At 37.3% G+C, this 26,953-nt stretch overlaps 1 non-coding gene and 1 pseudogene across 1 annotated transcript; one reads left to right on the top strand and one right to left on the bottom strand.

The window, feature by feature from the left end:
- Window positions 1-13: 13 nt before the first annotated feature.
- On the bottom strand, window positions 14-120 carry LOC139007723 (U6 spliceosomal RNA). Its single transcript, XR_011470889.1, has one exon. It is a non-coding gene; the product is annotated as a U6 spliceosomal RNA (small nuclear RNA).
- Window positions 121-18,915: 18,795 nt separating this feature from the next.
- LOC139007865 (small nucleolar RNA SNORA5) lies at window positions 18,916-19,029 on the top strand (annotated as a pseudogene).
- The last annotated feature ends 7,924 nt before the right edge of the window (window positions 19,030-26,953 follow it).

The following is a 26,953-nucleotide window of genomic DNA, read 5'->3' as shown; positions in this document are numbered from 1 at the left end:
TTTTTCTTTTTAAAAAAATATGGAACGCTTCACGAATTTGTGTGTCATCCTTGCGCAGGGGCCATGCTAATCTTCTCTGTATTGTTCCAATTTTAGTATATGTGCTGCCGAAGCGAGCACGGCAAACTGATTTTTAAGTTTATATGGAAATGCAAAGGAGGTGGAATATCTGAAACAACTTTGAAAATGAAAAAAGAATATTTTAAGACTAATAAACATGCTTTATTTGGCCAGTTAATATCAAAGACTACTTGATTTCAAGTCTTATTATAAACCTATGGTACTCAAGAGAGTATGACAATGGTATAGAGACAGACAATAAAACATTGTAATAGCATAGAGTTCAGAAATAGATCCACATATAGATCTATTTCTATCTGTGGCAACTGAGTAGAGAAAGGATAGTGTTTTCAATAAATGATACTGGAACATTTGTTTTCCACATGAAAAAATATATTCTTTATATATGAGAAAATTTAAAACATTGACTTTTGAAAAAAGATCTTTGGATTTTTTTTTCCACAAGCAGTTTAACTCAGATCCTGACTGATTCAGAAGTTGTACCCGAATAGTTACACAAAGCCATTAAAAATTAAAAATTGAATAGTTTATTATTATTATCTTCATAAGAGTTGAGTGTCCTAAGAAATGGGACATATATACTTTATAAGCAGGATTCCTTCCAGATCAGAGGTAGCCAGAAAATAATGTATATGTCTTAAATGCTCACAAACTATGAAACCTAATCATGTGATATAAGCAACCAGGACATAAGATTTCTATGAGTAAGCAGAAGATTCAGAGATCTGTAAGTTGACCCCAATGATGTGATTTACATAAGCTGTAAATTGCATTGCTATAGGGGTACAAGTCATCAGTCATTCACTGCATCAAGACTATTGGGTCAATGGCAAACTGCATATAGGATGGTGGTCCAATAAGATTATAATGGAGCTGAAAAGTTCCTGTCACCTCGTGACACTGCAACCATTGCAACACCCTAGGGCAACTCGTTTTGTGAGTGTTTGTGGGAATGCTGATGTAAACAAACCTACTTAAAGTACAGCATATCCAATTATGTGCAGTACATAATACTTGATAGAGATAATAAACAACAATATTACTGATTTGTATATTTACTGTACTATATTTTTTATCATTATTTTATTTATTTTACTTATTTTAATCTTTACTGTTAAAGTATTACATATGTTCCCTTTTTTCTCCCATTGACTCCTTATCGCCCTCTCCCACCCCCCACCTAGGCCTCCACCCCCTTGCTGTCTTTGTCCAGGGGTTATGCATATATGCATACAAGTTCTTTGGTTGATTTCTTCCCACTTTATCATTATTTTAGAGAGCACTCTTTCTACATTTAGATAAAAAGAGTTTGCTGAAAAACAGTATGCCCATGTTATGCCCATAGCAGCCTCATACATCTCATATTTACATTTAAATGGTGGTTCTCTTAATTGCATCATTTTCTCTTGCGCTTGATTTAATCTCTTGTTTGTACAGTAACATGCTGTACATACTTGTAGCCTAGGAGCGATAGTCTAGACCATAAAGCCCAGGAGTGTAGTAGGCTAGACCACCTAGGTTTGTGTAAGTCCTCTATGAAGTTCTCACAATGACAAAATTGCCTAAGGATGCATTTCTCCGAATGTATTACAGTCCAGTAAGTGGTGCGTGACGGTAATGCTAAATCTGTCCTATCAGTTGCTAAGAATGCAGTCAACATCAGACCCCAAAGCTCTGGTTGTGAAACCAACCAATAATGAAGTTATGCTGAAATTTGATTGGGATGACATAGTAATTATTTTCTTATCAAGTAACAATCTCTCAACTATTAGAAGATTTAGGTTTAAGTACAGAAATGTTAAAGAAAATCAGAATCACTAAACTAACATTTCAGTGTTATGAAATTTGAACATATTTGGAATATCCTTGTAATGAAAAAAAATGGCCTTTTATAGGAACATATATAAAGCATTAATTCTAATTTAAAATTAACTTAGTGATTAATACAGACTTCTGATTTTAAAAGTAAGCCCTTATTAAATGTTTATATTGAAACATTTAAAAGAACTTAAGAATCAAAGTATTTTGAAGTTTAATTTAATATGTTTATAAAAAACAAATTTTATACCTGAAGAGATTTTGTTTAAGTCATAGAATCAAATGACATAAGAAGGAAATTGAATATTCAATATGAATAATTATCATTTAAAATATTAAATGGGCCTTATCAAACATTATTCAGAAACCACTAAAATTTGCTAGACTTTAAGGTAGAATAAGTTTGTATGTTCAACTTAAAACTTTAAAGAAGAATCGTAATAGATTGAATTTCAAATTTTAATATCAAAAGGAATCATTGGATGACATCTTTTGCACTGAAAGTCTGTTCTTAAGAGTATAAAGATGTCACATTTAATAAGACCTTTCTGTATTCATTCTGAACTTTGTCTCACATTCCAATTGTCTCTCAAATTCTTACATTTTTAGCTTACATATTATCCTGTCACAGATTTTTTAAGAATATAATCCTCAAAATTGCAAAAAACTGTATATGTATACATGTGTGGGTTTTTTTTGTTTGTTTGGATTTTTTTTTTTTTTTTAAGACTTTGAGTTTCAGGAGAGCAGAAATTTCTTCTTATTCTTCTTTGTCTTCTATGGACTTGGCAGTGAGCTTGGCACAAAACACATTTTCAATAGGTTCTCAACAGGATCTTGGTAATAGCTATTCAATGAACTCACTTGTTTTTCTTAAGTAAAGCTCTTTTCCAGCCCTTTTACGCAATTAATCCCAGTGTGAGGACCCTTGGCTATTAGGAACATTTCTTAGGAGACTTTAGGCTGCTTAGTATGTGACTCCCGCTCTGATGTTTGAACAGTCCTCTACCTGGCTCAGATTTGTCGGGGGCCTCTACCTACAGTAACCAAAAAGTTCAGATTATTGTTCTCCATGACCACTGGCAGCTACACTGGGGGCTTATGGTCTGAACTAAGTCAGAATTTCACAAGAAGTTTGGGAAAACATACTATGTTTGCAAAAGACAACCTTCGAACAGATGATCGTTTACCTCATACGTTATATTTTATAGCATACTATTTACATGTTTTGTTTATTAACTCACTTATAAATGAACTCATTGATTTAACCATTCTTTATTTTGTGCCTAGTACCATACTTGGGCTCCCAGCAGTGAAAAGGATAGACACAGTCCCTTCCCTCATTGAGCTTAATTTCTCGTTGTGAAATTAATTTCTAGTCTTAAAAATAAAATTGCAAAGTTTTGATATGTTTCTATAGAAAACAAAGATAAAGATAGCTGAGGTATAAAATAATGGTAGCCAGTAGGCATGGGCCAGCTTTGGGTTGCTTAGGACTTTTTAAAATAGGAATTATAAAGGGCCAACATAATATTTTAGGCTAAGAGTAAAAGATGAAGAAGAGTTAGTCCAGCAGAGTAGAAGGAAGACAGTTCTTAGCAGAGGAAACAGCATCACCAGAGGACCTGAAGCTGGGCAGAGTTTGTCATGTTCAAATAAGTAAAAAGATCACGTGACCAGAACACATGGAGTGGCTCAGGGAAGGTGAGAGGAAATAAGATGATTTTGAAGAAATATCAGTGATAAGATCCATAGAGTCGTGTAGAATGAGTGTGCTTCCACTGATAACTTTTTAATGAATTGTTTGCTGATCCTTCTTGATGTTTTTCTCCCTTCCCTTGATCTTTTGAATTCTAGAATCTGATGTCTATTTATGTAGTCTTTACTATCCTTGCATGGCATTCTGCTCTTGCTAGCACTTTGTTATTGTATAGTAATTATAATTATTCATTTTTATCTAGTTCTAAATAATTCATTTTTTCACTATTAATTCTGTTATCATCAATGTCTCTGGGGCTTTTTCATGTCTGCTTTTAAAGTAATTCCTCTAATGAACTTTGCACCCATAGGTATTTTTGCCTGTTTATTCTTACATTTTCTCTTGTTCCATTACTTCCCTGAGGCATATATTTTTTGCTCATTCTTGCAAACAAACCATTGTTTTCTCCAATGACCTCTTATGCCAGCTGTAACCTACCATGCCATTATAGGTAAGCATTTTTCAAGAGTAGCTTGGAACTTTAAAAAATTCAGTGCTGAAAAAAAAAAATTCAGTGCTGTATTTTGCCTGAATTCCTACAGATAGTCTTTTCTTGTTATTCAGAGAAATATAAAATTTAATGGACCTTGGCGATGTTTTAGTCTCCCACCTTCATTTTACCAAGAAGTTCTTTTTAATTTATCATTCACTGTGTAATGTTTAACAATGTAATGCTTCCATTTAAAAATATTTTTAAAAATTAAAATGGTTTAACTTTTCACAATAATTTACAGAGTCCATTTGGTATTACAAATGTACATGTAGGCTTTCTTAGAAAAACTTGCAAGTAAATTATTTAAAACACACACACACACACACACACACACACACATACACGAGGATTAATCATCCCTAACTCCAAAAAATAATTTTAAAAACAGGTATTTACATTTTTTAAATTAAATTAGTGCCTCTGCCTTTCTTTGCAAGGCTGTCCAAGAGGTAAGCAAAAGGAAAGCAGGCTTGCTTCCCCAGGTGCCGGCTGGGATCCCCAGCCAATCTGCTCTCAACTGAAGGCTGGAGGAAATGTACAGCCTTCCTCCATCCTTCCCCTTCACTTGCTAAGGCTGTCCTTCCTCGTTTAGGTAGTTGAATGACCCTATCATGTTTCCTAGTTTGAACATGTTTAAACATTTCCTTTGCCACTAGTTGTCTAGCCTGTTACTGAGAATAAATAACTGTTACCATGGAGTCAGTGTCTGCTGGCAGCTGCACTCCGTCAGGGCAGGTAAAGAACGGTGTAGTTAGCCTTAAAAAGCCACACTTCATTTTAGCAAGGTAATACATGAGACTTTGAAATGTCTCCATAAACCAATTTTTCCTTACTCTATTGCAAGCTCTAAATAGATCTGCCTGAAACAATTTTACTAGCTATTTACAAGAGTAAAATCGTGTTGTTATGATGCTACTGAGATGCTATGATAAAAATCATGAATTTATTTTAAAGTTGTTTGGGAAAGAATAAGATTTCATTCATGAGAAAACTCTTTATAAGAAGAAAATATTCCTATATTTTTAAGAGTTCTGTGAATAACACTATGCATATGATAGGAAAAGACCATCACTGATGCTTTCTGCAGTCTTTCTTGCTAAGGACAGGAATGTAATACCAGATGTTTCTATTTCCTTTTATCTTACCCACTACTGCTTTCATATGTGACATTTCTATTAAGTTGAAAGGTAGCACCCAATCCAGAATAAATATGTGTGTGAGGAGAAAATAAAGATCGTTGCCAATCTGGAAAAAAACGTATAAAATATACATATATATGTTGTAGTCCTAGCTCTTTGCCTTCAATATACAGCTTTAGTACACATACTGACTAATAAATTATAAATTAATTGTTGCTGGTTTTTAAAAATACTTCTATAGGTTAATACATAAAATGGAACCAGTGACTATGAAATGAAAAGACAAAAGTCCCTCTTCCTTTCTCGCCCAACCCTCCCAGTTCTACCAGGAAGCAGAGTGTTAATGAGAGTGTCCAGCATTTCTTCTTTTAGTTATTTTGCTGGTTACCATCAAAGTTGGTACATAGGTCTCTCCCAACGCCCTGGCAGCAGGAATGGATCCAGGTTATGTGAGGCCTAAAATTTATACATTTTTGGGGAAAAACTTTAAGAAAAAGGATGCAAAATTACAAATATAAAATTGCTAAGGCTCTTCACAGTGCCTTTGAGGAGCCCCTTACAAGTGAAGACTCCAAAAAGTTAAACTTTATTATTTCAGGGTCAACCTGCCCCTGGTTGCCATGTTTAGGTTTACCAACCACATTAGACAGCATCTGTTGATTGAGAACTCAGAAACATGAGATGTTTAGTGTACCTACCTTACCTACCAATTTCTCTTCCTCGTCTACCTTCTAGTTTTTATAGTTGTGTTATTATGTTATTACTAGTAGCCCGGTGTACGAAATTTGTGCACATTAAAAGGGAATTAATTGCCCTAACTGGTTTGGCTCAGTGGATAGAGCATCGGCATGCGGACTCAAGGGTCCCAGGTTCAATTCTAGTCAAGGGCATGTACCTTGGTTGGGGACACATCCCCAGTGGGGAGTGTGCAGGAGGCAGCTGTTCGATGTTTCTCTCTCATTGATGTTTCTAACTCTCTATCCCTCTCCCTTCCTCTCTGTAAAAAATCAATAAAATATATTTTTTTAAAAAAGGGAATTAGTTAGCAAAGATATTTTAATATTGCTATTTGCCCTTTCTCTATAATAGAAGTGTGACAGATGAAAGGAAATTAGTAAAATGTATATGAAAATAATATATAAATTTATTAATAAATAAACAGTAACAAAAGGATATAACAACAACAGAGGCATGATATAAAAACGACAAAAACATGATATGAAAACAACAAAAACAAGATATGAAAACAACAAAAACATGATATAAAAACAACAGTGATGAAAACAATGACTGATAAAGTGATTAAACTTATTCTAATATCTCCCTGTACACCACATTAAGAGTGAAAACACTTTCAGAGTGCTTGACTAATTTCCCTTGTGATGAAGTACTTAGAACTTTAACTGTAACATCACATGCTCTTCAAACTCAAGAGAAAGCAACATATAACTGACCATGTGCAAAAATGGGTTCAGGTAGGAATATGCCTACTTTGTCTAGAGTTTGTCCTTGTGATTTATGAATAGTCATCACAAATTCTGGCATCACAGAAACTATCATCAATTTAAATGGGAGGCCAGTGTCAGATGGGGACAAATTAATTCTTGGAATCAGAACAGCCTCTCCCTCTGCAGATCCTGTTAATACTTCAGCTTCTATAATGTTAGGTCGTAATCTTTTGATAATAAATCTGGTACCATTACAAAGACCCCATTTACTATTGAAATTTCTCAATAGCATGATTATTGCACCCACTTTCAATTTTAATATATGACACGGCATTCCCAAAGGAGTACAACTATTAAGAAATTTGATGGGAAAATTTTCCTTTTCAGCATCATCTGGGGAATCAATGGAATCATCACTCAAATATGTGTGAAAATCTCCATCGAGTATATCCAAATTTTCTTCTTTTAATTTTTGAACATGCTCATTTTTTGGACAAAGAATTGCATGTTTAGATATATTTTTAATATTATCTACTAGAGGCCCGATGCACAAAAATTTGTGCACTTGGGGGGGCCCTCAGCCTGGCCTGTGCCCTCTCGCAGTCTGGGACCCCTCAGGGGATGACCACCTGCTGGCTTAGGCCCGCTCCCTGGGGGATTGGGCCTAAGCTGGCAAGTAGACATCCCTCTGGCAGCCCGGGAGCCCTCAAGGGATGTCCACTTGGCAGCAGGGAGCAGGCCTAAGCTGCAGTCTGACATCCTTAGTGCTGCTGAGGAGGCAGGAGAGGCTCCCACCACCACTGCTGTGCTGGCAGCCATCAGCCTGGCTTGTGGCTGAGCAGAGCTCCCCCTGTGGGAGAGCACTGACCACCAGGGGGCAGCTCCTGCATTGAGTGTCTGCCCCCTGGTGGTCAGTGTGTGTCATAGTGACCAGTCATTCCCAGTCGTTCTGCTGTTAAGGTCAATTTGCATATTTCCCTTTTATTATATAGGATAGAGGCCTGGTGCATGGGTGGGGGCTGGCTAGTTTGCCCTGGAGGGTGTCCCGGATCAGGGTGGGGGTCCCCACTAGGGTGCCTGGCCAGCCTGGGTGAGGGGCTGATGGCTGTTTGTAGGCTGGTCAAGCCCCCTCCCCCCCCCCCGTGGGGACCCTCATCCCATGGAGGTTTGGCCAGCTGGGTGAGGGGCTGATGGCTGTTTTCAGGCTGGCCACACCCCCTTTAGGGTCAGGGGGTCCCCAACTGGAGTGCCTGGCCAGTCTGGGTGAGGGGCTGAGGGCCGTTTTCAGGCCGGCCAAGCACCCCAGCGATGGAAGCTCCCAGCCTCTCCCTTTTTTCTTTTTTTTTTCTTTTTTCTGGGATTTATTTACCTTCTATAATTGAAAATTTGTAGCCTTGAGAGGAGCTCAGAGATGACCAGGGCGAGCGGGAGGGAAGCCTCCTGCTCGATCCAGCTCCGTGGTCACAGCCAGCTGAAAGCAGGTATCTGGGGTTTATTTACCTTCTATAATTGAAACTTTGTTGCTTTGAGTGGAGCTCAGAGCTGGCTGCGGCAGGCGGGAAGCTTGGCTTCCTCCATCATTGGGGCAACCAAGCCTCCTGCTCGCTCCAGCTCCGTGGCTGCTGGCCGCCATCTTGGTTGGGTTAATTTGCATATAGTTGCTCTGATTGGCTGGTGGGCATGGCTTAAGGCATAGCAAAGGTACAGTCAATTTGCATGTTTTCTTTTATGAGTGTAGATATTGATAGTTAAGTTTTATGACAGTCACTAAATTATGTTTTTTATAATTTGTACATTCAGTCGCAAAACCAGTAAAGATCAAATACAATATTGCTATATAAATGATATTTTCTGTGAATCAATTAATGTGGTTAGATGCACAAAGAAGTTAGTGCAGTTTTGTGTCATTTAACGTTCCTTCTCTAAGGGGAATTCTTGAATAATCTTGGATTTACAATATTCTTGATTTTGCACTAGATTTTATTTTAACTTCTTCTGGATAAGGCTTAGCTGTTCCTGTTTCTTGTATCCTTGTTTTATTTTTTGGTATTTCTTTACACACTTCCTAAATTAAGTTCTCAAATAATTTTTATGTAGTTTTGCAGAGTTCATGATATCCTTCAAAAATCAAATGACTTCACGGGCAATTGCTAGTTTCATAAAATGTTCTTCATGCACAAATTTCAAAGACATGTTTAATTTAGTTATCCTTGTATACTTTACCATAGTAACATATCTTTAAGAAAAGTTTCAAAGAAAATTATAGGAGTGAAGAAAAGCTTGGTAGGTAGGAATGGTGAGGAACGTTTAATTCATCTCAAGGTGAATGAGACCATTCTGAGGTGCAGTCACCTTTTGTAATTGCTAAAAGACATGCATTTACTAGTACATGGATAAAAGCAAAGAGGAAACTTTGCTTTAGCTATTACAGTATGCAACTAGAAGAGATACTATGTTCTAAAAATCTAGACATTTTCCCCAAAGGGCTTTGATTTCTTTTTGTTTTCTCAATATTCAGGCAAGAACAGCTATTCCTGTGAACAAACCAAAGCTCTATATTCATATCTCAGAATGACTTTGCCAGTAGAATAAGCATTTCAATAATTCAGTATAAAAAATCATTCTTTCCTATTGAGATTTCTGTGAAATAAAATGTTTATGCTCTACAAGCTGAGGAAAATAAATCATTCTACTACAATTAAAAAAAAATCTTCAAAATACAGCCGTGGCCGGGTGGCTCAGTTAGTTGGTGCATCATCTCATATACCAAAAGGACATCGAGAGATTTCATCGTGCCACTCAGAGGGACACGGAATTTAAAACTTAGGCATTATTTATTTATGGAATTTTCAATTTAATATTTTCAGACTGTGATTGACTATGGATGACTGAAACCATGGAAAGCAAAAACAAGAATAATGGAGGGGAGAGACTATTGTAATACATTTATAGTATCTAATGAGAGTTTTATATTCTTCCTGCCAATTGCCCTCATATTTTCAATCATCATTAATGCTGATGAAATAAGACAATACCACTCTAGTAATATTTTTACATATTTGTGGGAAAATAACATGTGCATGACTCATTCATTATCCTGTGGGAATTCAATGACCCCCAGCTCCTTTCCCCATGTAGGAGAGAGTAGGTTTATATAAACACAAGCCGTATGATTGTTTTCATGTACTTATTGTTTGTCTGAATAGCTGCCCAGTGGAGAACTATGTTTTTACGATAGTCATGAGTGGGTTAAAGCACGATACAAGGAGAAGACTTTGGACTTCTGCTTTGGCAGATTCCCTGATCTTTATATTTTATCTCTAATTTACCCAGAAGCCCACCCCTCACCATAATATTCATCTTAGTATGTTTTTTAAGTCCGTCCATCAATGTAGTACATAGGCCTATGTTAGGTCATATGAGGAAACCCCAAAGAATAATAATAGGAGTGTCTGAGTAGTTTACATTCAAATGAGGGAGGCAATGTTCCTAGTGGAATTAGAGGACATTGATGCTGAATTGTGTGGTGTGGACTCTCAATGCAATAGGTATTTACAGAAAGAAAAGATCACTCTCAGTTAAATTATGCATAATTTAAGGTTCTTTTCTAGCAGTCAGCAGGAGCTGACTCTGCTTAATGTAAGAAAACAAAAAGTTTATCGGAAGGAAACCATGATATCCTTACATAATCTATAGGAAGACTAAAGAGCTGCCCACAAAAATAACAGATTTCAAAGGCAGAGTTGCCTGAACTGCTTGTTTGTGTTGTAAGAATGCTACCCTGGGAATAAGTACACTCCATCTGTTTTCCCAGGTTGTGTCCTTTCACTCACATGTCAGAATTCAGGAGAGAAAACTTGACTGTTCAAACTGAAGTCAAGTGACAACTCTTTGGCTATAACTGGGGCACCTTGATTTACAGCTCACAAAAACTATATGTAAACTTAGCTTTTGGCTATGATGCAATAGGCAATGATGCAATGATATTAAAACCAGTGGTTTGAAAGTAACAGTTGGTAAATTACCCCTCTGTTCTTCATTATACCTCTGTTCTTAATTTGGAATCACAAAATGACAATTCAAAAACCCAAATCTGTACAGATTTTCCACAATATTTACAACATAATGATTTCTTTTGCTACTCCAGATGATGATTTTAACACAACAGGTCTGGATTGGACAAGTCACTGTTGGACTTTGGATAAATTACTTCCTATAACCCCACAGTTTCCCACCTTGCAGGATTATTGAGGGAACTAAAGCCAATTCATGTAAGAGTCTATCACTGTAGATGCACAAAATAAGTGGAGGCATTTTGAGTAAATCCATCTAAAATAGACATAACAAGTGAGGTAGATAAGATTCCATTCTTTTGTTAAATAAGCTTTCTTAGGCTTCTGTCCAGGCTTGCTAAAAATTATTAATCCTTTAAATCCTTATTGAATGAGGAAAACTATAAATTATTTAAATAGAAAGAACAAAAATAATAGGAATTAGTTTTTTTAAAAAATTATGGGAACAAAATCTAATTTAGCATAGCCTTGTTTTTTGGAGACATGTTCACCTGCTTTTGTTTGGTTTTGTCTTTTTTGCATTTGAAGGTGATTGATGGTTTGAGGTCAAGTTTACAAAAGTGTAACATGACATCTGCAGTTGCATGTTATGCTAATTAGACTGTCTTTGACCTTCATCACTGTTCTGTTACACATTAAATGTCACATTCTAAATATCTTATTGGTGATAACCTGTATATTGTTGTTTGAACACTGGTAGTCCTGAAATCTAACAATAGGCAAGAAAAACATTTTTGTACTGGTAGTAGTAATTATTATTGATTTTTACCCCAAGGAGCTAGAGTGCCTGGTACAAAATGAAGGAAGGGAGATGTATATCTGGGACTATAGGGTGCCTAGAGTATGCTCACTGGGTGTCTCTTGGTACTACCATGACCAGTGAAAATTGTGGATAGAAAATTGCAGCAACCATAGAATGACAAGTACAAGAAAATCAAGGACACAGACACCTTGGGGATGAAGGTGTGGGTCACTCCAGCAGGCAGACAAATAAACCAGTAAAGGTCCAGGCCCAGTGTAAGAGAATTCTAAATTGGTCGTAGAGGATAAATAATACCTATTATGGCCTTGGAACCAGGTGTAGCATTAGGCATTGTACCTGTTTCACTGACTTCCTTACATTCACTCTTCACCCAGATTCTAGCTGGCCATCACATTGAAGGAGATTCTGTAACTGACTGAACTTCATGGAAGGAAAAGGGAAATATGAGTGTTCAGCACAGAGAATGTACTTTATCAGAATAACTCCTGTGCTTCTTCTAATTCTCCTTTTCTGATCTTAGCTGTGGAGACTAGTTCCCATGAGGACTTTAGTCAGATTCATCCAGGTGCAACCTGACAAGATCTTGCCTGGGGCCAGGGCTGGGTACCTCTCACTTCCTGCTGGAGGGCTTCTGTTATGCTTAGTCATTAGATATCCCAGGACTCTCAGAATTCATGCTTGGGGAACAAGCATGAATTTCAGAGGTGTTAATGCCCTGGGGCTTAGCCCTTGACTAGTGGAGAAGGAAGATGATTGATAATGATTCTGGCATGAATTTCATGAGGCTTTCAGATGTCCATGCATGACTGAGCTCCCTGACATCCAAAAGTGGTAGCCAACTCAATATGCATTTCTCTATTCTTTTCTCTTCTCTGCAGTTTCACTTTCTCTGACTCCCAAGGCTGTTCCCTGGGATAACATTCTCAAATAAATTTCTTTCCAATATGCTTTCCCCCTCTGCTACTTTTGAAAGAACCTAGATTGAGATAAGAATATAATTTATATTCATTTAAAACCTACTAGAAACTTACCGTGATTCAAGTGTTATTTTATTTTTTTACTTGCTTTTAAACTGATAAGCTTATGTATTCATGAATTAAATGTGTACATCTAGAATATCTTAAAGCAAATAGCTGATATTATATTATTTCATCTATAAATATATTAATATGTAACTCTAATGTATAAGGCCTTAAAATATAACTACAATCTCATGATCATATACCCCAAATTAACAATATTTTCTTAAAGTTATCTAATGCCTCATAACATTTTAGTTTTTCTAATTGTCTCATAAATGTCTTTTTATAGTTAGTTTATTGGAGTCAGGATTGTAACAAGGTCATATATTGTATTTGGTCTATATGTGTTTTACAACTCTTTAATCTGTAGCATCTCTCTCTCTCTCTCTCTTCTCTCTCTCCCCCGCCTCTCTCTCTTCCTTCCTTCCTCCCCTCCTTCCATTCATTTATTTATTGAAGAAGTTGGATCATTTGTCCTGTAGAATTTTCCACAATTCTGAGTTTGGCTGATTGTTTCCTCAAGGTTCACTTTAAATGTCAACCTTAAAAACATATTTCCCCCCCTAAAACATTTGCTGTGCAAAATACGTGTTGCTGATTACCCCAGGAATGATTTCTTTCTCAACTTCCTTGTCGCTGACTTTCTGATTACTGACTTGAGTACTTTACATTCTTTAATGTGCCGAGGCAAAGGCAAACTCATTTCCTGTTCACTTGGAGGAAAGAGGGACTTCTTTATTATATCTATACTATAAATGTACTTCTACATAGAGTGGTATTTAGTCATTTCTATTATACCTCGTTCTATAATAATTTGAAGTGTCATACAATTGTGCATACAAATCAAGAATTTTAAAATAATGTGTGAGGAATGAGAAACTTGGAGAACTGAAAGTAGTGCTACATGGGCCAAAGCAGTAGAGTTTCAAGAGTAAGGATCCATCAGCCCACCAGAGGCAGAGAGAAGTCAGGGAAGGAAACAAGCACATATCCATTGACCTGAGTCATCACAGCATGGGCAGTTTCAGAAGGAGAAACATGCCAGTAGATCAAGGAGTGAACTGTGGTGAGAAAGTAAAGATGGGATGCCAAGTTCTCTTTAAAAGAATTTGGCTATGAAGTGAAGTGGAGCTCTTAAACACTATCTGGGTGGGAATATGACAGGTAAGATAAGGGATTTTTTTTTTTAATATATTTTATTGATTTTTTACAGAGAGGAAGGGAGAGAGATAGATAGTTAGAAACATCGATGGGAGAGAAACATCGACCAGCTGCCTCCTGCACATCTCCCACGGGGGATGTGCCCGCAACCCAGGTACATGCCCTTGACCGGAATCGAACCCGGGACCCTTCAGTCCACAGGCTGACGCTCTATCCACTGAGCCAAACCGGTTTTGGCGATAAGGGATTTTTATTTAATTTTTTTTTTTTCTTTTCAAAGTATGAAAATGCTGAGTGGAAAGAACCTATAAAATTTGAAGGTAAAGGAACAGGAAAAAAGTGATTGATAGCAAGTTCCTAAGGACCAAAAGGCCACAGGTAAAGAAAGGAGCACAGGAAAGGAGAGGAAAAACAGGAAATTCTGGCTTAATTGGATACTTCTCTTAGACAAGTGGGTGGCTAATGTTTTGACCTGTCTGATACGGTCAAGTAAGCATAGTCTAGAAGCCTCATGTCTTGTCAAGAGAAGAAAACAGTAGCAGTTGGTAATACAATAAGAAACACAGTGGAAGGGTTATTGATTATAGATGTTTTTGTTTAAAATATCCTGTAACAACTTTGTCTAATAATTCCAAAGAATTATTAATAATCTTACCAATTAAAAAAATTTTCATTTTTCCTTAATGAAAAATGTATTCTCTGCCACAGCTGCTCTTATCTTATAAACATCTGTCCATGCCTTATGATTTTCATATAAAAATAGAATAATAAGCCTGACATTTAATATACTTAATATGCAATTTATCTCATGATGCATCAATGAAGTTATTTTCAATATGAAATCTGGATGAAAATCTTTGGGTTGTTAAAGAAAATGACAAGTGTAAATAAATTTTAAATTCAGTTCCATGAAACATGAATTTATCAATAGGATAACTAGTTTATCTGAAGTCTTGTGAGAGTGTTCTGTATTAGAACTATGGTTTTAGTCTAATAATTGAGGGTACATTGTAGATTTAATTATATGCTTGAATTTTCCATTAAACTATTTATATAAAAGTCATTTGTTGCGATGGTTGTACAATAATGCCACGGAATTGTACACTTAAAAATGGTTAAAATGGTAACTTTATGTTGTGCATATTTTACTACAATAAAAAATATTATTTGATGCCAAAACCGGTTTGGCTCAGTGGATAGAGCGTCGGCCTGCGGACTGAAGGGTCCCAGGTTCGATTCCGGTCAAGGGCATGTACCTGGGTTGCGGGCACATCCCCAGTGGGAGATGTGCAGGAGGCAGCTGATCGATGTTTCTCTCTCATCGATGTTTCTCACTCTCTATCTCTCTCCCTTCCTCTCTGTAAAAAATCAATAAAATATATTTAAAAAAAAAAAAAAAAAAAAAAAAATATTATTTGCTATACAATTCAATACTCTTTTGGCTGAATAATTTCTTTATTGTGAAAATAAAATATAGTGAATTAAATACTTTGATGTTTCAATAAAAGGGTATTTGAGTGTTAAATAGTATTTAGAGAAAGGTCAGAAAAGACTTCATGTTCCTACCCATTTATTACATCTCTACTACCTTCTGTTGGTGGACTTTAAGAGAATATACTTTTAAAAATTATGCCAAGAAAGCCTTGTAGATATCGAAAAATACAACTTTAACACAATGCAATTTTTTCATAAGTTAATCAGGGAGGATATGATAGGAAGCTCAGGAGTTTACCAAGGGGCTTCCTTGATTCCTCTCCTTGAAAAATTTCTCTCCTTGTTATCTTGGAAAGTAACATGGTTGGTAAGAATACACATTGGACACACTCAGGGTTTGACAACCAGATATTTGAGATACAGAATTGTCAGTCCATATGGGCATCTGTAACAACCACAAAAGAAACTACGTTAACTGCAGACCCATTAGCTGTCACTTTCCATTTCTCCCAAGCTCACACCTCTTGCTATAGGTAACCACTGCTATGCCATAAAGACTACAGACCTGTAGTCTTTATAGACCTATTAGACGCCCAGTGCACGGATTTGTGCACTGCTGGAGGCGTGGCCTGTGGGGATCAGCCTGCTGTGGGAGCGCCACTCATCCGGATGAGCTGAGTGGTGCTCCCACTGTGGGAGTGCACTGACCACGAGGGGGCAGCTCCTGCGTTGAGCATCTTCCCCCTGGTGGTCAGTGCATATCATAGTGACTGGTCAACTGGTCCTTCTGGTCATTCCGCCATTCGGTCACTGGGTTTTCATATATATAGATTCTGAAGATTTCACACAAATGGGATCATATAATATGTGGTCAGACTGGCTTATTTAATTTAGCAAATACTTTTAAGTTCATCTGTGTTGTAGTATGTGTTGGTACTTCATTCCTTTTTATTGCCAAATATATTCCATTTATGGATGTGCCACATTTCATTTATCCATTAATTTGTTGATGGACATTTGGGTTGTTTCTACTCTGGTTATTATGAACAATGTTGCTGTGAATACTAATAAGGTTTTGCATGGATATTTATTTTCATTTTGGGGGTTTTCATTTTAGGAGTGAAATTGCTGGTAACTATGTTTAACTGTCTGAGGAATTGTCAGAGTGTTTTTCAAAGTAACTGCACCACTTTACATTAGCAATGTGTGAGGATTCCAGTTCTCTACATTCTTGCTGACATCCTATATAATAAAAGTGTAGTATGCAAATTGTCCCCTGGACCGGGAGTTCTTCCGGGAGTTTGACCAGGGGGCAGGACCAGCTGCGGACCCTACCAGTGCACAAATTTCATGCACTGGGCCTCTAGTTTGTTAGATTATCTTATTGTAGCCATTCTAGTTCGTTGGAGGTAGCATCTCGTTATGATTTTGATTTATTTATCATTGATGGCTAATGATTTTGAACATCTTTTAATACAAATAATCATTTTATTTGCCAATGTGTTCACTGGAAATTTGCCTATTTCCCTTAGAGAAATGTTTTTATATCCTTTGTTAACTTTTAATTTTGTTATTTATCTTATATTGAATTGTAATACTTGTTTATATATAGATACAAGTTCTTTATCAGATATATGATTTGCAAATATTTCCCCCATCTGTGGCTTGTTTTTTCACTTTCTTGATGGTATCCTGAGAAGCACAAAACATTTAATTTAATAAAGTCCAATTTGTCAATTTTTCCTTTAGTCACTTGTGCTTGTGGTGTCAAATCTCAGGAGAATTTGTCCAACCCAATGTTGTAAAGATCTACCCTGATTTTTCCTTCTAAGACCCTTATAGTGTTAGCTCATAAATGTAAGCTTATAGTCCATTTTGTATTATTTTTTGTGTGTGTTGTGAGGAAGGCATCTGATTTCATTCTTTTGTATGTGGATATACAGCTGTCCTGGTATACTTTGTTGAAAGGACTATTCTCTTAAACATAGATCTTCTTTTTCAAGATTATTTTGGCTCTTCTGAATCCCTCAAATTTTTATATGAATTTTAGGCTCATGTAGCCAATTTCTGAAAATAAAGCCAGATGAGGTTTTGAGAGGAATTGGATTAAACCTGTAGATCAGTTTGAGAATTAGTACAGCTGTCTTAACAATATTAAATATTCTTAACTATGAATATGGAATGTCCTTCCTCTTGCTTATGCTTTATAGTTTTCATTACACACGTCTCATTTTTAAAAGTAAATTTATTCCTAAGCATTTTATTATGTTTGATGCTATTATAAATGGAATTGCTTTAATTTCATGTTCAGATTGATCATCGCTAGTGTATAAAAGTTAATTGGCTTTTGTGTATTGACATTGTAGTTAAGTAAGTATAAAAATTAGTTGATTCCATTTTATGTGGATTTTCATAAAGCAGCGGTTCTCAACCTGTGGGTCTCGACCCCTTTGGCGGTCAATGACCCTTTCACAGGGGTCGCCTAAGACCATCCTGCATATCAGATATTTGCATTACGATTCATAACAGCAGCAAAATTACAGTTATAAGGAGCAACAAAAATAATTTTATGGTTGGGGGTCACAACATGAGGAACTGTTTTAAAGGGCCAGAAGGTTGAGAACCACGGTCATAACGTTACATGTTTTTATGGCCATCCTCATAATCGTGATCATTAGACATTCGAGTGGTCTGCATAATGACTTAGCAGACTGCCCACCTGCCTTTCATACAAATCCTGCACCTAATAACGCCTTACACTGGAAAGTAGCGTGTTGATTTGGGAGTGGGCTTCCCAATCATGGAGCTGAGGTTCCAGGGTGGGGACTCAGACAACAAACAAACAAGAGGCAAAAAGGGAAGGACAGCGGTCTAAGGGTTTACAGGATGATGGAGATGCAGCTGTAGCTTGTGGTCAGGGGAGGACTTTGCATGAGGTGATATTTAGACAGAAATCTGAAAGGAGAGAGAAAATGAGCCATGAAAAATCTGTGAGGGGGGAAAAAATGCCCTGTGCAGAAAGAATAGAGAGAAGCTTGCTCGAAGTGTTCCAGAACCATGAGGCGGCATCGGATTTGAGGAAGATGGGCAGTTGAGAAAGTGGCAGGAGTTGAGATGAGAAGGATCAGGGCCTCCCACATTGCTCCGCATGCGATGAGAAGTCCAGGCAGTTTGGTGCAGAAGGGTAACGTCATCTGATTTAGGGTGTTACAGGGAGCTCAGATGGGAGAACAGCAGGGAGAGGGTGTGGCAATAGCTTTGTATAGTTCTCAATATGTAGTCTAAGGAACCCCAGGAGACCCCAATGACCTTTCAGGGCTCCATGAAGTCAAAACTGTTTTAACAATAAGTAAGAAAGAGGTTGTTTTCCTTTTCACTGTATTGACATATGCACTGATGGTGCTAAAGCAATAATGAACACCACTGCTGGCACGTTAGCACAAATCCACAGAGTGGCACCAAACTATACAAATAATCATTGTATTTGCCAACAGCCTGCTTCACTTATGTATATCCTTGATGAAGTAGTAGCAATTAGTAATGTTATTAACTCTCAACCCTTAAGAACATGTCTTGTGATGAAAGGGGAAATACACCTAGAACTCTTCTGCTATTTACAAAATTATCATTGTTGTCTTGAAAAAGAAAGCACTTATGCAAGTGAGTTGCAAGTTGAAGTGGCCACTTCTTTTCACTAAACAGCATATTTAAAATAGCACTGACCTGCAGCCGTTTCAAATTCGGTGCCTGCCACACCGATGGCCGGCTTTGGCCAGAAGGCTGCCATCGAAACACCGTGACTCATGGGCCTTAGGGATACACTTGGTTACAGACAGAGAGAGAGAGAGAGAGAGAGAGAGAGAGAGAAGGAGAAAAAGAGAAAAAAGGAAAAACACTGACAAATTACCTATTCAGACTTGATTATTGGGAAAAAATTTTCTCAAAAGTGAATAAAGTGAGTTTGCTATTTGAAGGCAAACAGCTGACAGTATTTGTCGTCAGTGAGTTTTGACAGAAGAGTTACATTTTAGAAAAAGTGTGTTGGCCAGCACAAACTTGATGCTTCCCAATAGTTCAAACATTTTAATGAAATCGGTAGTGATATATAAAATGATGTCACTCTTTTAACTGTTTTTTTTAAATAGTTATTGTTCATAAATATGTTATGTTGACATGCTATGGTTTATTAGTGTTACTTTTCAAAGAGTTAATAAATTAAAACACAGACTTTCAGAAGGATAAATACTGCATGATTCCACTTATATGAGGCATCTAAAATTATCAAAACGTGGAAATAGAAGGTAAAATGGTTCTGCCAGGGCTGGGAGGAGGGGGGAATGGGGAGTTGCAATTCAACTGGTACAAAGTTTCACTTATATAAGATCATTAAGCTCTAGAGATTTGTTGCACAACATTGTGCCTATAGTTAATGATACTGTATTGTACACTTAAACATTTTAAAGAGGAAGAGAAAGGGAAGAAGAGAGAGAAACATCAATGATGAGAGCTAATCATTGATTGACTGCCTTCTGCACACTCCACACTGAAGATTGAGCCCACAACCTGGGCATGTGCCAGATCAGGAATTGAACCTTGACCTCCTGGTTCACAGGTCGATGCTCAACCACTGAGCCACACCAGCCAGGCTTAAACACTTTTAAGAGGGTTGACATCATGTTAAGTTTCTTTGCACAACCGAAAAAAGAAAAGGAAGAGAAATAAAAAGGAAAACAAAACAAAAACCATGGGCTTTCATGTTTGAAAGACCAGAGTCAACATCACTTTGTGTGACTTGGGGAAATATATTAAATGTTTCTGAGACTCTGTTTCCTTACCTGCACATGAGGAAAATACCAACAAATATTATAGGCTGATTGTGCATATTAAATTAAAGAGGTAACATTTAAAAAACACTATAATTTCAGGCATATAAATGGCATATTATAATGGTGTCATTTTTAAATATTCTTTCTTTTCCAGATTTTTAGTTTTACACCACGAGTATGTCAAACATGGGAAACAAAGTGTCTGCACTGTGATGTTTTAGAAATGCCTTTTATATGTTGTGAAATATTACAGTATGTTTACTTAACCTTTGTAGGATTATTCATTCTGTATGAGCTGGGGAATAAAAGAAAAGGCAAAGTAATGTCTAATGTGTACAACTGATTTCATTTAACACACGTCTAAATCTCAAAATATGGGAGAGAAAAATTTAAAAATTTACAAGTAAGTATTAAATTATTGATAGAGATGTAGGTATTCATTTGTTCATTCATCCATCTATCTATCCATCCATCCATCCATCCATTTTCTTCAAGATGAATTCAATGAGTCCATACCCTAAGTCAGACACCGCTAAGTGCTACTAATCCAAAAATGGGCAATACAATTTTACCCTACAAATAATTTATAATTTCTCAGTGAGAACCACAAATGCAAATACCTGGTAAGCCACTACAGTGTTATAGATACCACAGAAAGATCTAGAGTGGAGAGAGAGAGTACCAAAGATGCCTATGGGAGATGAATGGCAGGCAGAAGAGGTTTCCTAGAACAGGTGATGCTGGGATAGCTCTGAAAACACAGTATGTATTTGCCTGGTGGGTAATGGCAGCATTCTAGGGAAAGAGCAAAGTCACAAAGATGTGAAATATCATGCCATGCTTTGGGAGATGCTGTAAGTTTGGTATGGTTGCAAGAGATTTGTAGAATAGGAAGCAGCAAGAAATCAGCCATGGCCAGGTCATGGAGAGCCTTGTATGTTTACACATAAAGGAGCCACTAAAAGACAAAATAAAGATCCATATCTACTCCCTCAGACCCATCCAAATCCATCTAGGACACAGATCCATGAATTGTTCTACAGATTTCAAAATTGTTTTTTTAGATAAAACTCAGGAAGGTTTTAAAAGTACTTCAAAACAATTGAATACCTACGTTAAAAGATGCTTGGCTATGGTGAAGTTTCCAAGCAGTAGATTTGAACTTACCTTTGTGATTCCCAGTGCCTTTTCTGGCAGTTACACGATAAACATCTGTTGGAATTGTTTTAGTTCTTAGGAAATTTTGCTTATCTACTGAGAGGAACACATATTGTTGGTTCAATTCCAACTTGCAGTTTCTTCCTCAGATTTTGAAAAAAGAACAGACGGTATTAAATTGCTAAGGGACTTAAGAGAATTTTTCAAGGAAAGATATGTCTAGAGTTGAGCATTTGGAAATACTACTTAGAAATTCTATACACAGTGGGACTAACGATAATAATAGTGATGATGGGATCCTCATATAATTCTCAGAACTTTTGGGGGGTTCATATTCTCCATTGAATAAGCTCAAGCTGATTTGGCTTAGTGGATAGAGTGTCGGCCTGCAGACTGAAGGGTCCTGGGTTTGATTCCAGTCAAGGTCAGATGTCCGGTTGTGGCTCGATTCCCAGTAAGGGGGGGAGGGTGCAGGAGGTGGCTGATCAATGATTCTCTCTCATCATTGATGTTTCTATCTCTCCCTCTCCCTTCCTCTCTGAAATCAATAAAAATATATTTTATAAAATACATACATACATATATACATACATAAATAAGAGGCTAATCTTTATAACGAACAGAAGAAAATGATAAAATAAACTACAGGAAGAGTTTAACTCTGCATTAATTTTACACATGAAAAGGTTTGTGAAGTCCCCAATGAAGGAGAGAGTAAGTTGAATTGAATATACTTAGCAGGAGCGTTCAGTTACACACACCCAAAGTTACAAAGAAGAAAAGGAAGTCCTGGAACAGGAGAAGAGACATTGGTGTAAAACGCTGTTTTGCACCCCTTGGAAGCTATTCCTTTAAATTCTTTATTTCTCTGCTAGAGGCCCGATGCACAAAATTCATGGGGGGGGGGGGGGGTGTCCCTCAGCCAGCTTGTGCCCTCTTGCAATCTGGGCCCCCTCGGGGGATGTCCACCTGCCGGCTTAGGCCCGATGCCCCCGGGGATCAGGCCTAAGCTGGCAGTCAGACATACCTCTCACAGTCCTTACCACCCGCCTGTTAGCTCCTCACCACTTGGCTTGCTGCTCCTTAGTGCTGCTGCGGAGGTGGGAGAGGCTCCTGCCACCATCGCTGCGCTCCCCAGCCATGAGCCCGGCTTCTGGCTGAGCAGTGCATCATAGTGACCAGTTTTTCTGGTCATTCTGCCCTAACAGTCACTTAGGCTTTTATTATATAGATCACTGGCATACTGAGGTGAGATCTGGAAGCATCGCAGCTTATTGTTGGGGTAAATCCATTTGAAAATATGAGTACCTAAGAAGAATGGTATCTGAAATAGGTAAGTTATAGGTAGACATACTGGTCACTTAATAAACACATGGCAGATGTTCGCCCATTTATTTATTTACCCATTCGTCAATTTATTTATTCTTTCATAAATCTTCTTTAAGATATTTATTGAGTGTTTACTATGTGCCAGTTTCTGGCTTCAGCTCTTTGTTATATTTTATTCTATTTTAAATGTTATCTTTTTTAAAGTTCCATTTTATAATACTCCATGTTGGTGTATAAAAATGAATAAAGCTAGTAGAACATGCATATAATTTTTTTGCAAAGAAAATTATAAAACTGTTGAAAGACAATTCCAAATAAATACAGCAATTCACCATGGGATCACATGGATTATAATATGCAATGTGTTAAAATACTAAAAACAAACAAACAAACAAAAAAACCCAACAGGTTTCCTTGTAGAAAATAAGATAATTCTGAAATTAAATATATGTATGTATATGACCAAAGGGTTAAAAAATAGATAAGACTTTCTTGAAGAATATTGAAATCTTGAAGTATGCCTTATTAGATACAAAAAATAGTGTGCATTGGTGGTATAATGGTGAACATAGCTGGCTTCCAAATATAAAAAATTATAAAGCGATAGTAATTAATAAAAAGTTAACTCAAAGATAAACAAACTGACCAATGCAATAAAATAAGGAGGCTAAAATTAGATAAAGAAGGACTTTAAAAAGAAATGATGCTGAAATGACTGATTATGCAAGTGAAAACTATGGAAATCGAAATGCTACCTTACATGCCAGAATTCTCAGTTGTATTAATTATCTGTTGCTGTTCAACAAGTTACCCTCAAGTTTAGGCTTACAAACAAATATAAGTATTTATTTCACAGTTTCTGCAGGTCAGACATCCAGGAACTGCTTACCTGGTGGTTCTGTCTCAGAGTCTCAGGAGGTTGCAGTCAAACGTTAGTCAGGTACTTCCGTCCAACTGCATGACCGAGATGGGCAGATCCATGTCTAAGACAGCTCATCCATGTGGCTGGTGGTATCCAGTTCCTCACTGAGCCTTGGCTGTGGGGGTCAGCTCCTAGCTACATGGACTCCCCACAGGGTTTCTTGAGTGACTTCACAACATGGCACCTGACTTCTCCTGCAGCTAGTGATACAGAGAAAAATGAAACTGCAGGTCTTTTATTACGGCTCAGAGGTCAAAAGCCATACTTTCTGCATATGCTATTTATGCTATTTATTACACAAGGCAAGCCTTATTCGATGTGGGAGGATAACACACAGCAGTGTGAACAAGGGAGACAGGGATAAATGGTGCCAACATGGAAGCCTGGTACCACATACACAACAATGAATTATAGTTTTGATTAGGGAAATGTATAATATTTTGTAAGACAATCTAAGAGAATATCTGTATGATTTCTGAGCAAAGTCTTAGGATCCAGAATATGGAAAGAGCTGAAAACATCACTAAAAAGATGAACAACCCAAAAGAAAAGTGGGCAACAGATTTGAAAAAGCTTACAGAAGAAAGAAGAATGACCTATAAACATGACAAGATAGCCATCTTTATTAGTAATCAGGAAAATATAAATTACAGTCAAAGTGTGATACCCATTTGATCTGCAAAAACTAAGAAGCCTGAGACCATCAACTTATGATGATGTGGGGCTATGGAAACCCTGGCACACACTGGTGGAAATTTGAACGGTCCAGCTCTTTTGGATCACGAGTTGGCATTCTGTAGCATGGTTGAAGATATGCATATCGAGTGACTCAGCAATTCTTCACCAGGAAATATTCTCAGGTATCTTTGTAGAATCACTGCAATAGCAAAAAACTGGCAACATCTCAAGAATGAACAACAGAATGGAGCAATAAGTTGTAGGACATTTATACATTGAAATACTATACAGCTGTGTGAGGGTGGATATAAGGCTGAAGGGAATTTTTCTTTTTAATTTATAGATACTATAGCATATTTAAATGTCTATGAGAAGTAATCAGTAAGGAGTGGGAGTTTGAAAATATAGAAGAGAGGGTAAAAACATGAAATGTATGAGGTTCCTGAAAGGCAGAATAAAAAAAGAATATGAGACAAGTGGAAGGGGCTTTTCTTTTTTTAATACACGAGGGAGGAGGTAAGACTCTGTGTGTATTTATTCAATAAATATTTATTGTGTACTGACATGATGCCAGGCCCTGTTGTTGAAACAAGAGAGGCAGGTAGATTTCAAAACTGGGTGATAGGAATTTGATGGATTGGCATTTTCTTTTTGAAATAAATGGTGAAGACATCTCCTGAGAATGAGGGGAAAGCTTAGGATTTGAAGTTTCAGGAAGATTTCCAATTATATGAAGAACAGGAAACAAAGCATAAGGTCGGGCAGTGTCGAGAGTCCAGTTAACGTTGGTGAATTTAAGCCAGAATTCTCAGTTGTACAATTTTCTCTAGCAATGCTCAGTGTGGGTATATTGTTCCAGGATTCCCCTCTCCCAGCCTGTTGAGACAAAGGAATAGCAGGGTAGAAGAACTGAGGACACTGGTAAGAGGTCATTGAAATGGCCGATGATCGATGACAGTGAGTTTGATTGCTAATGAAACTTTGGAAGCAGAGGTTTATAATGTAAGCATCTCCAGGGATCAAGTAATGTTGTTACATATGTCTCTGATGGTAAAACCACAAGGACAGGGAGATGAATGCCACATTGGAAGGAACCTGGCCAATAAAAGACAGAAGGTGCAAAGGGTCCTGCAGATATATTTTGTTCCCTTCCGCCTGCTCTTTGGAGAAGCAAAAAGTTCCGTTTTCTTGTGGCACTACAGCAGGTCAGGAATGCATCCCCCTATGCTCTTTGCTTCCACTTGGCTTCACTTTCCTCTTAACCTCATTCTTGCTTCTCTTGAATATCACTTCCTGCTCAAAGAGCAGCAAGGAAGCTTTATTCAGACTGTCTTGTTGTTTTTTGTTTGTTTGTTTTGGGGCACTTGGAGACAAGATGGATTTCTATGCTGCATTTGGAGTTCTGGGTGGCCATTTAGTAAGGAGAGGGCAGGGAAGAGGTGAGAGAAACAGGGGAAGATGAATGAGGAGCCAAAGGTCTACCTGCACGAGGCAGCAGTGAGAATCCCGGACATGGACAGGAGGGCTGAGGACTGTAAATACCGAGGATGTCTTTGATTTAATTTAAGATGATCATGTTGCCTCAATGTAAAGTCTTCTCTATCCCTTTCCTCTCCCTAAACTTAATAAATTATGGTCTATTTTGTATTATGTGGGACTACAATGAATGACTGGGTTTCCTCTCTGGGGTAACATGGTGTGGAATAGAAAGGTTAGTTCCAGATGGAAAGGTTATTCACCAGCTAACCCAGTGATTTTCAACTCATGGCACACATAAACTAATTACTACACTTCCGCAGGCCCTGGTGTTGAAAAAAGAGGTGCAGGTAGATTTCAAAATTGGGTGATAAGAATTTGATGGATTGTCTATGTAAACAAATTGTCTGAAAACAAATAGGTATAATTTTGATTCATTCACACCAGACTGCTACTGTATTGGCTGTTGTCATTTTTTATTTATTTGACAATCTAAGGGAGAAGAGGTCAGTGCCCCTGACTAAATGAAGTCAGGTATGGCATGTTTTAAAAATTCTTGCAGCACAGGGGTTGAAAATCGCTGAGGTCAATTAATTCAAGGGCAAAAAGCTAAAAGCCAGAGCAACAACATGGACAATTTAAAAAGTTTTTTCATAAAACTTGAGAAATGTTTTATACTGACATCGGCATGAAATGGACAATGGAGGACATTATATTCAGACATGAATGGAATAAAGTTAATCCTCACCCTCCCGCTGCCCCAGACTCAAACCTACTCAAAGTATCTCTTTTCCTCATAGAGTGCTTCTTCCAGAAAGCCAGTGGAAATTTAAACATCCTAGGTTGCAATTAGCTTAAGAGCCACTGAGCTTCAATCTTTAAAACTTACGGAAAATGAATGGTTCCTTGACTCTCTTAACTAAGAAATTAAGAGAATCTCTTCAAAATACATCGGCATCCTTGTTTTAAGATTAAATTTTGGGAGGATTTTGAGTCCTCTGCCATCAAGGAATTCAAGCATAGGGTTTATGTGCAAGACTTAGACTGTGTAATTCAAATGAGTTTTGTAATTTCAGGGGGACATCTAGGATTCTTCATTATGTATTTTGCCACCTCACAGAGGCCCACAAGGGGGCACTCTTTTGCTGAGCTTTCCTACACATTTTAAGGTAAAAACAGTTGGTAGGGTAAGGGAAATTGGTAACACTAAATATATATGTGGGAAATATACATAACATAAAATTTACCATGTTAACCATTTTAAAGTGTACAGTTCTCTGGCATTCAGTACATTCTCACTGTTGTGCAACCATCATCACCATCCATATCTAGAACTTTTTCATCTTTACAAACTGAAACCCTGTACCCATTAA

Source organism: Myotis yumanensis, unplaced genomic scaffold (genome assembly GCF_028538775.1).
Source record: "Myotis yumanensis isolate MYYU_CA2020_CCGP unplaced genomic scaffold, mMyoYum1.0.hap1 SCAF_3, whole genome shotgun sequence".
Lineage (NCBI taxonomy): Eukaryota > Metazoa > Chordata > Mammalia > Chiroptera > Vespertilionidae > Myotis > Myotis yumanensis.
This window is presented reverse-complemented; position numbering and strand designations above follow the sequence as displayed.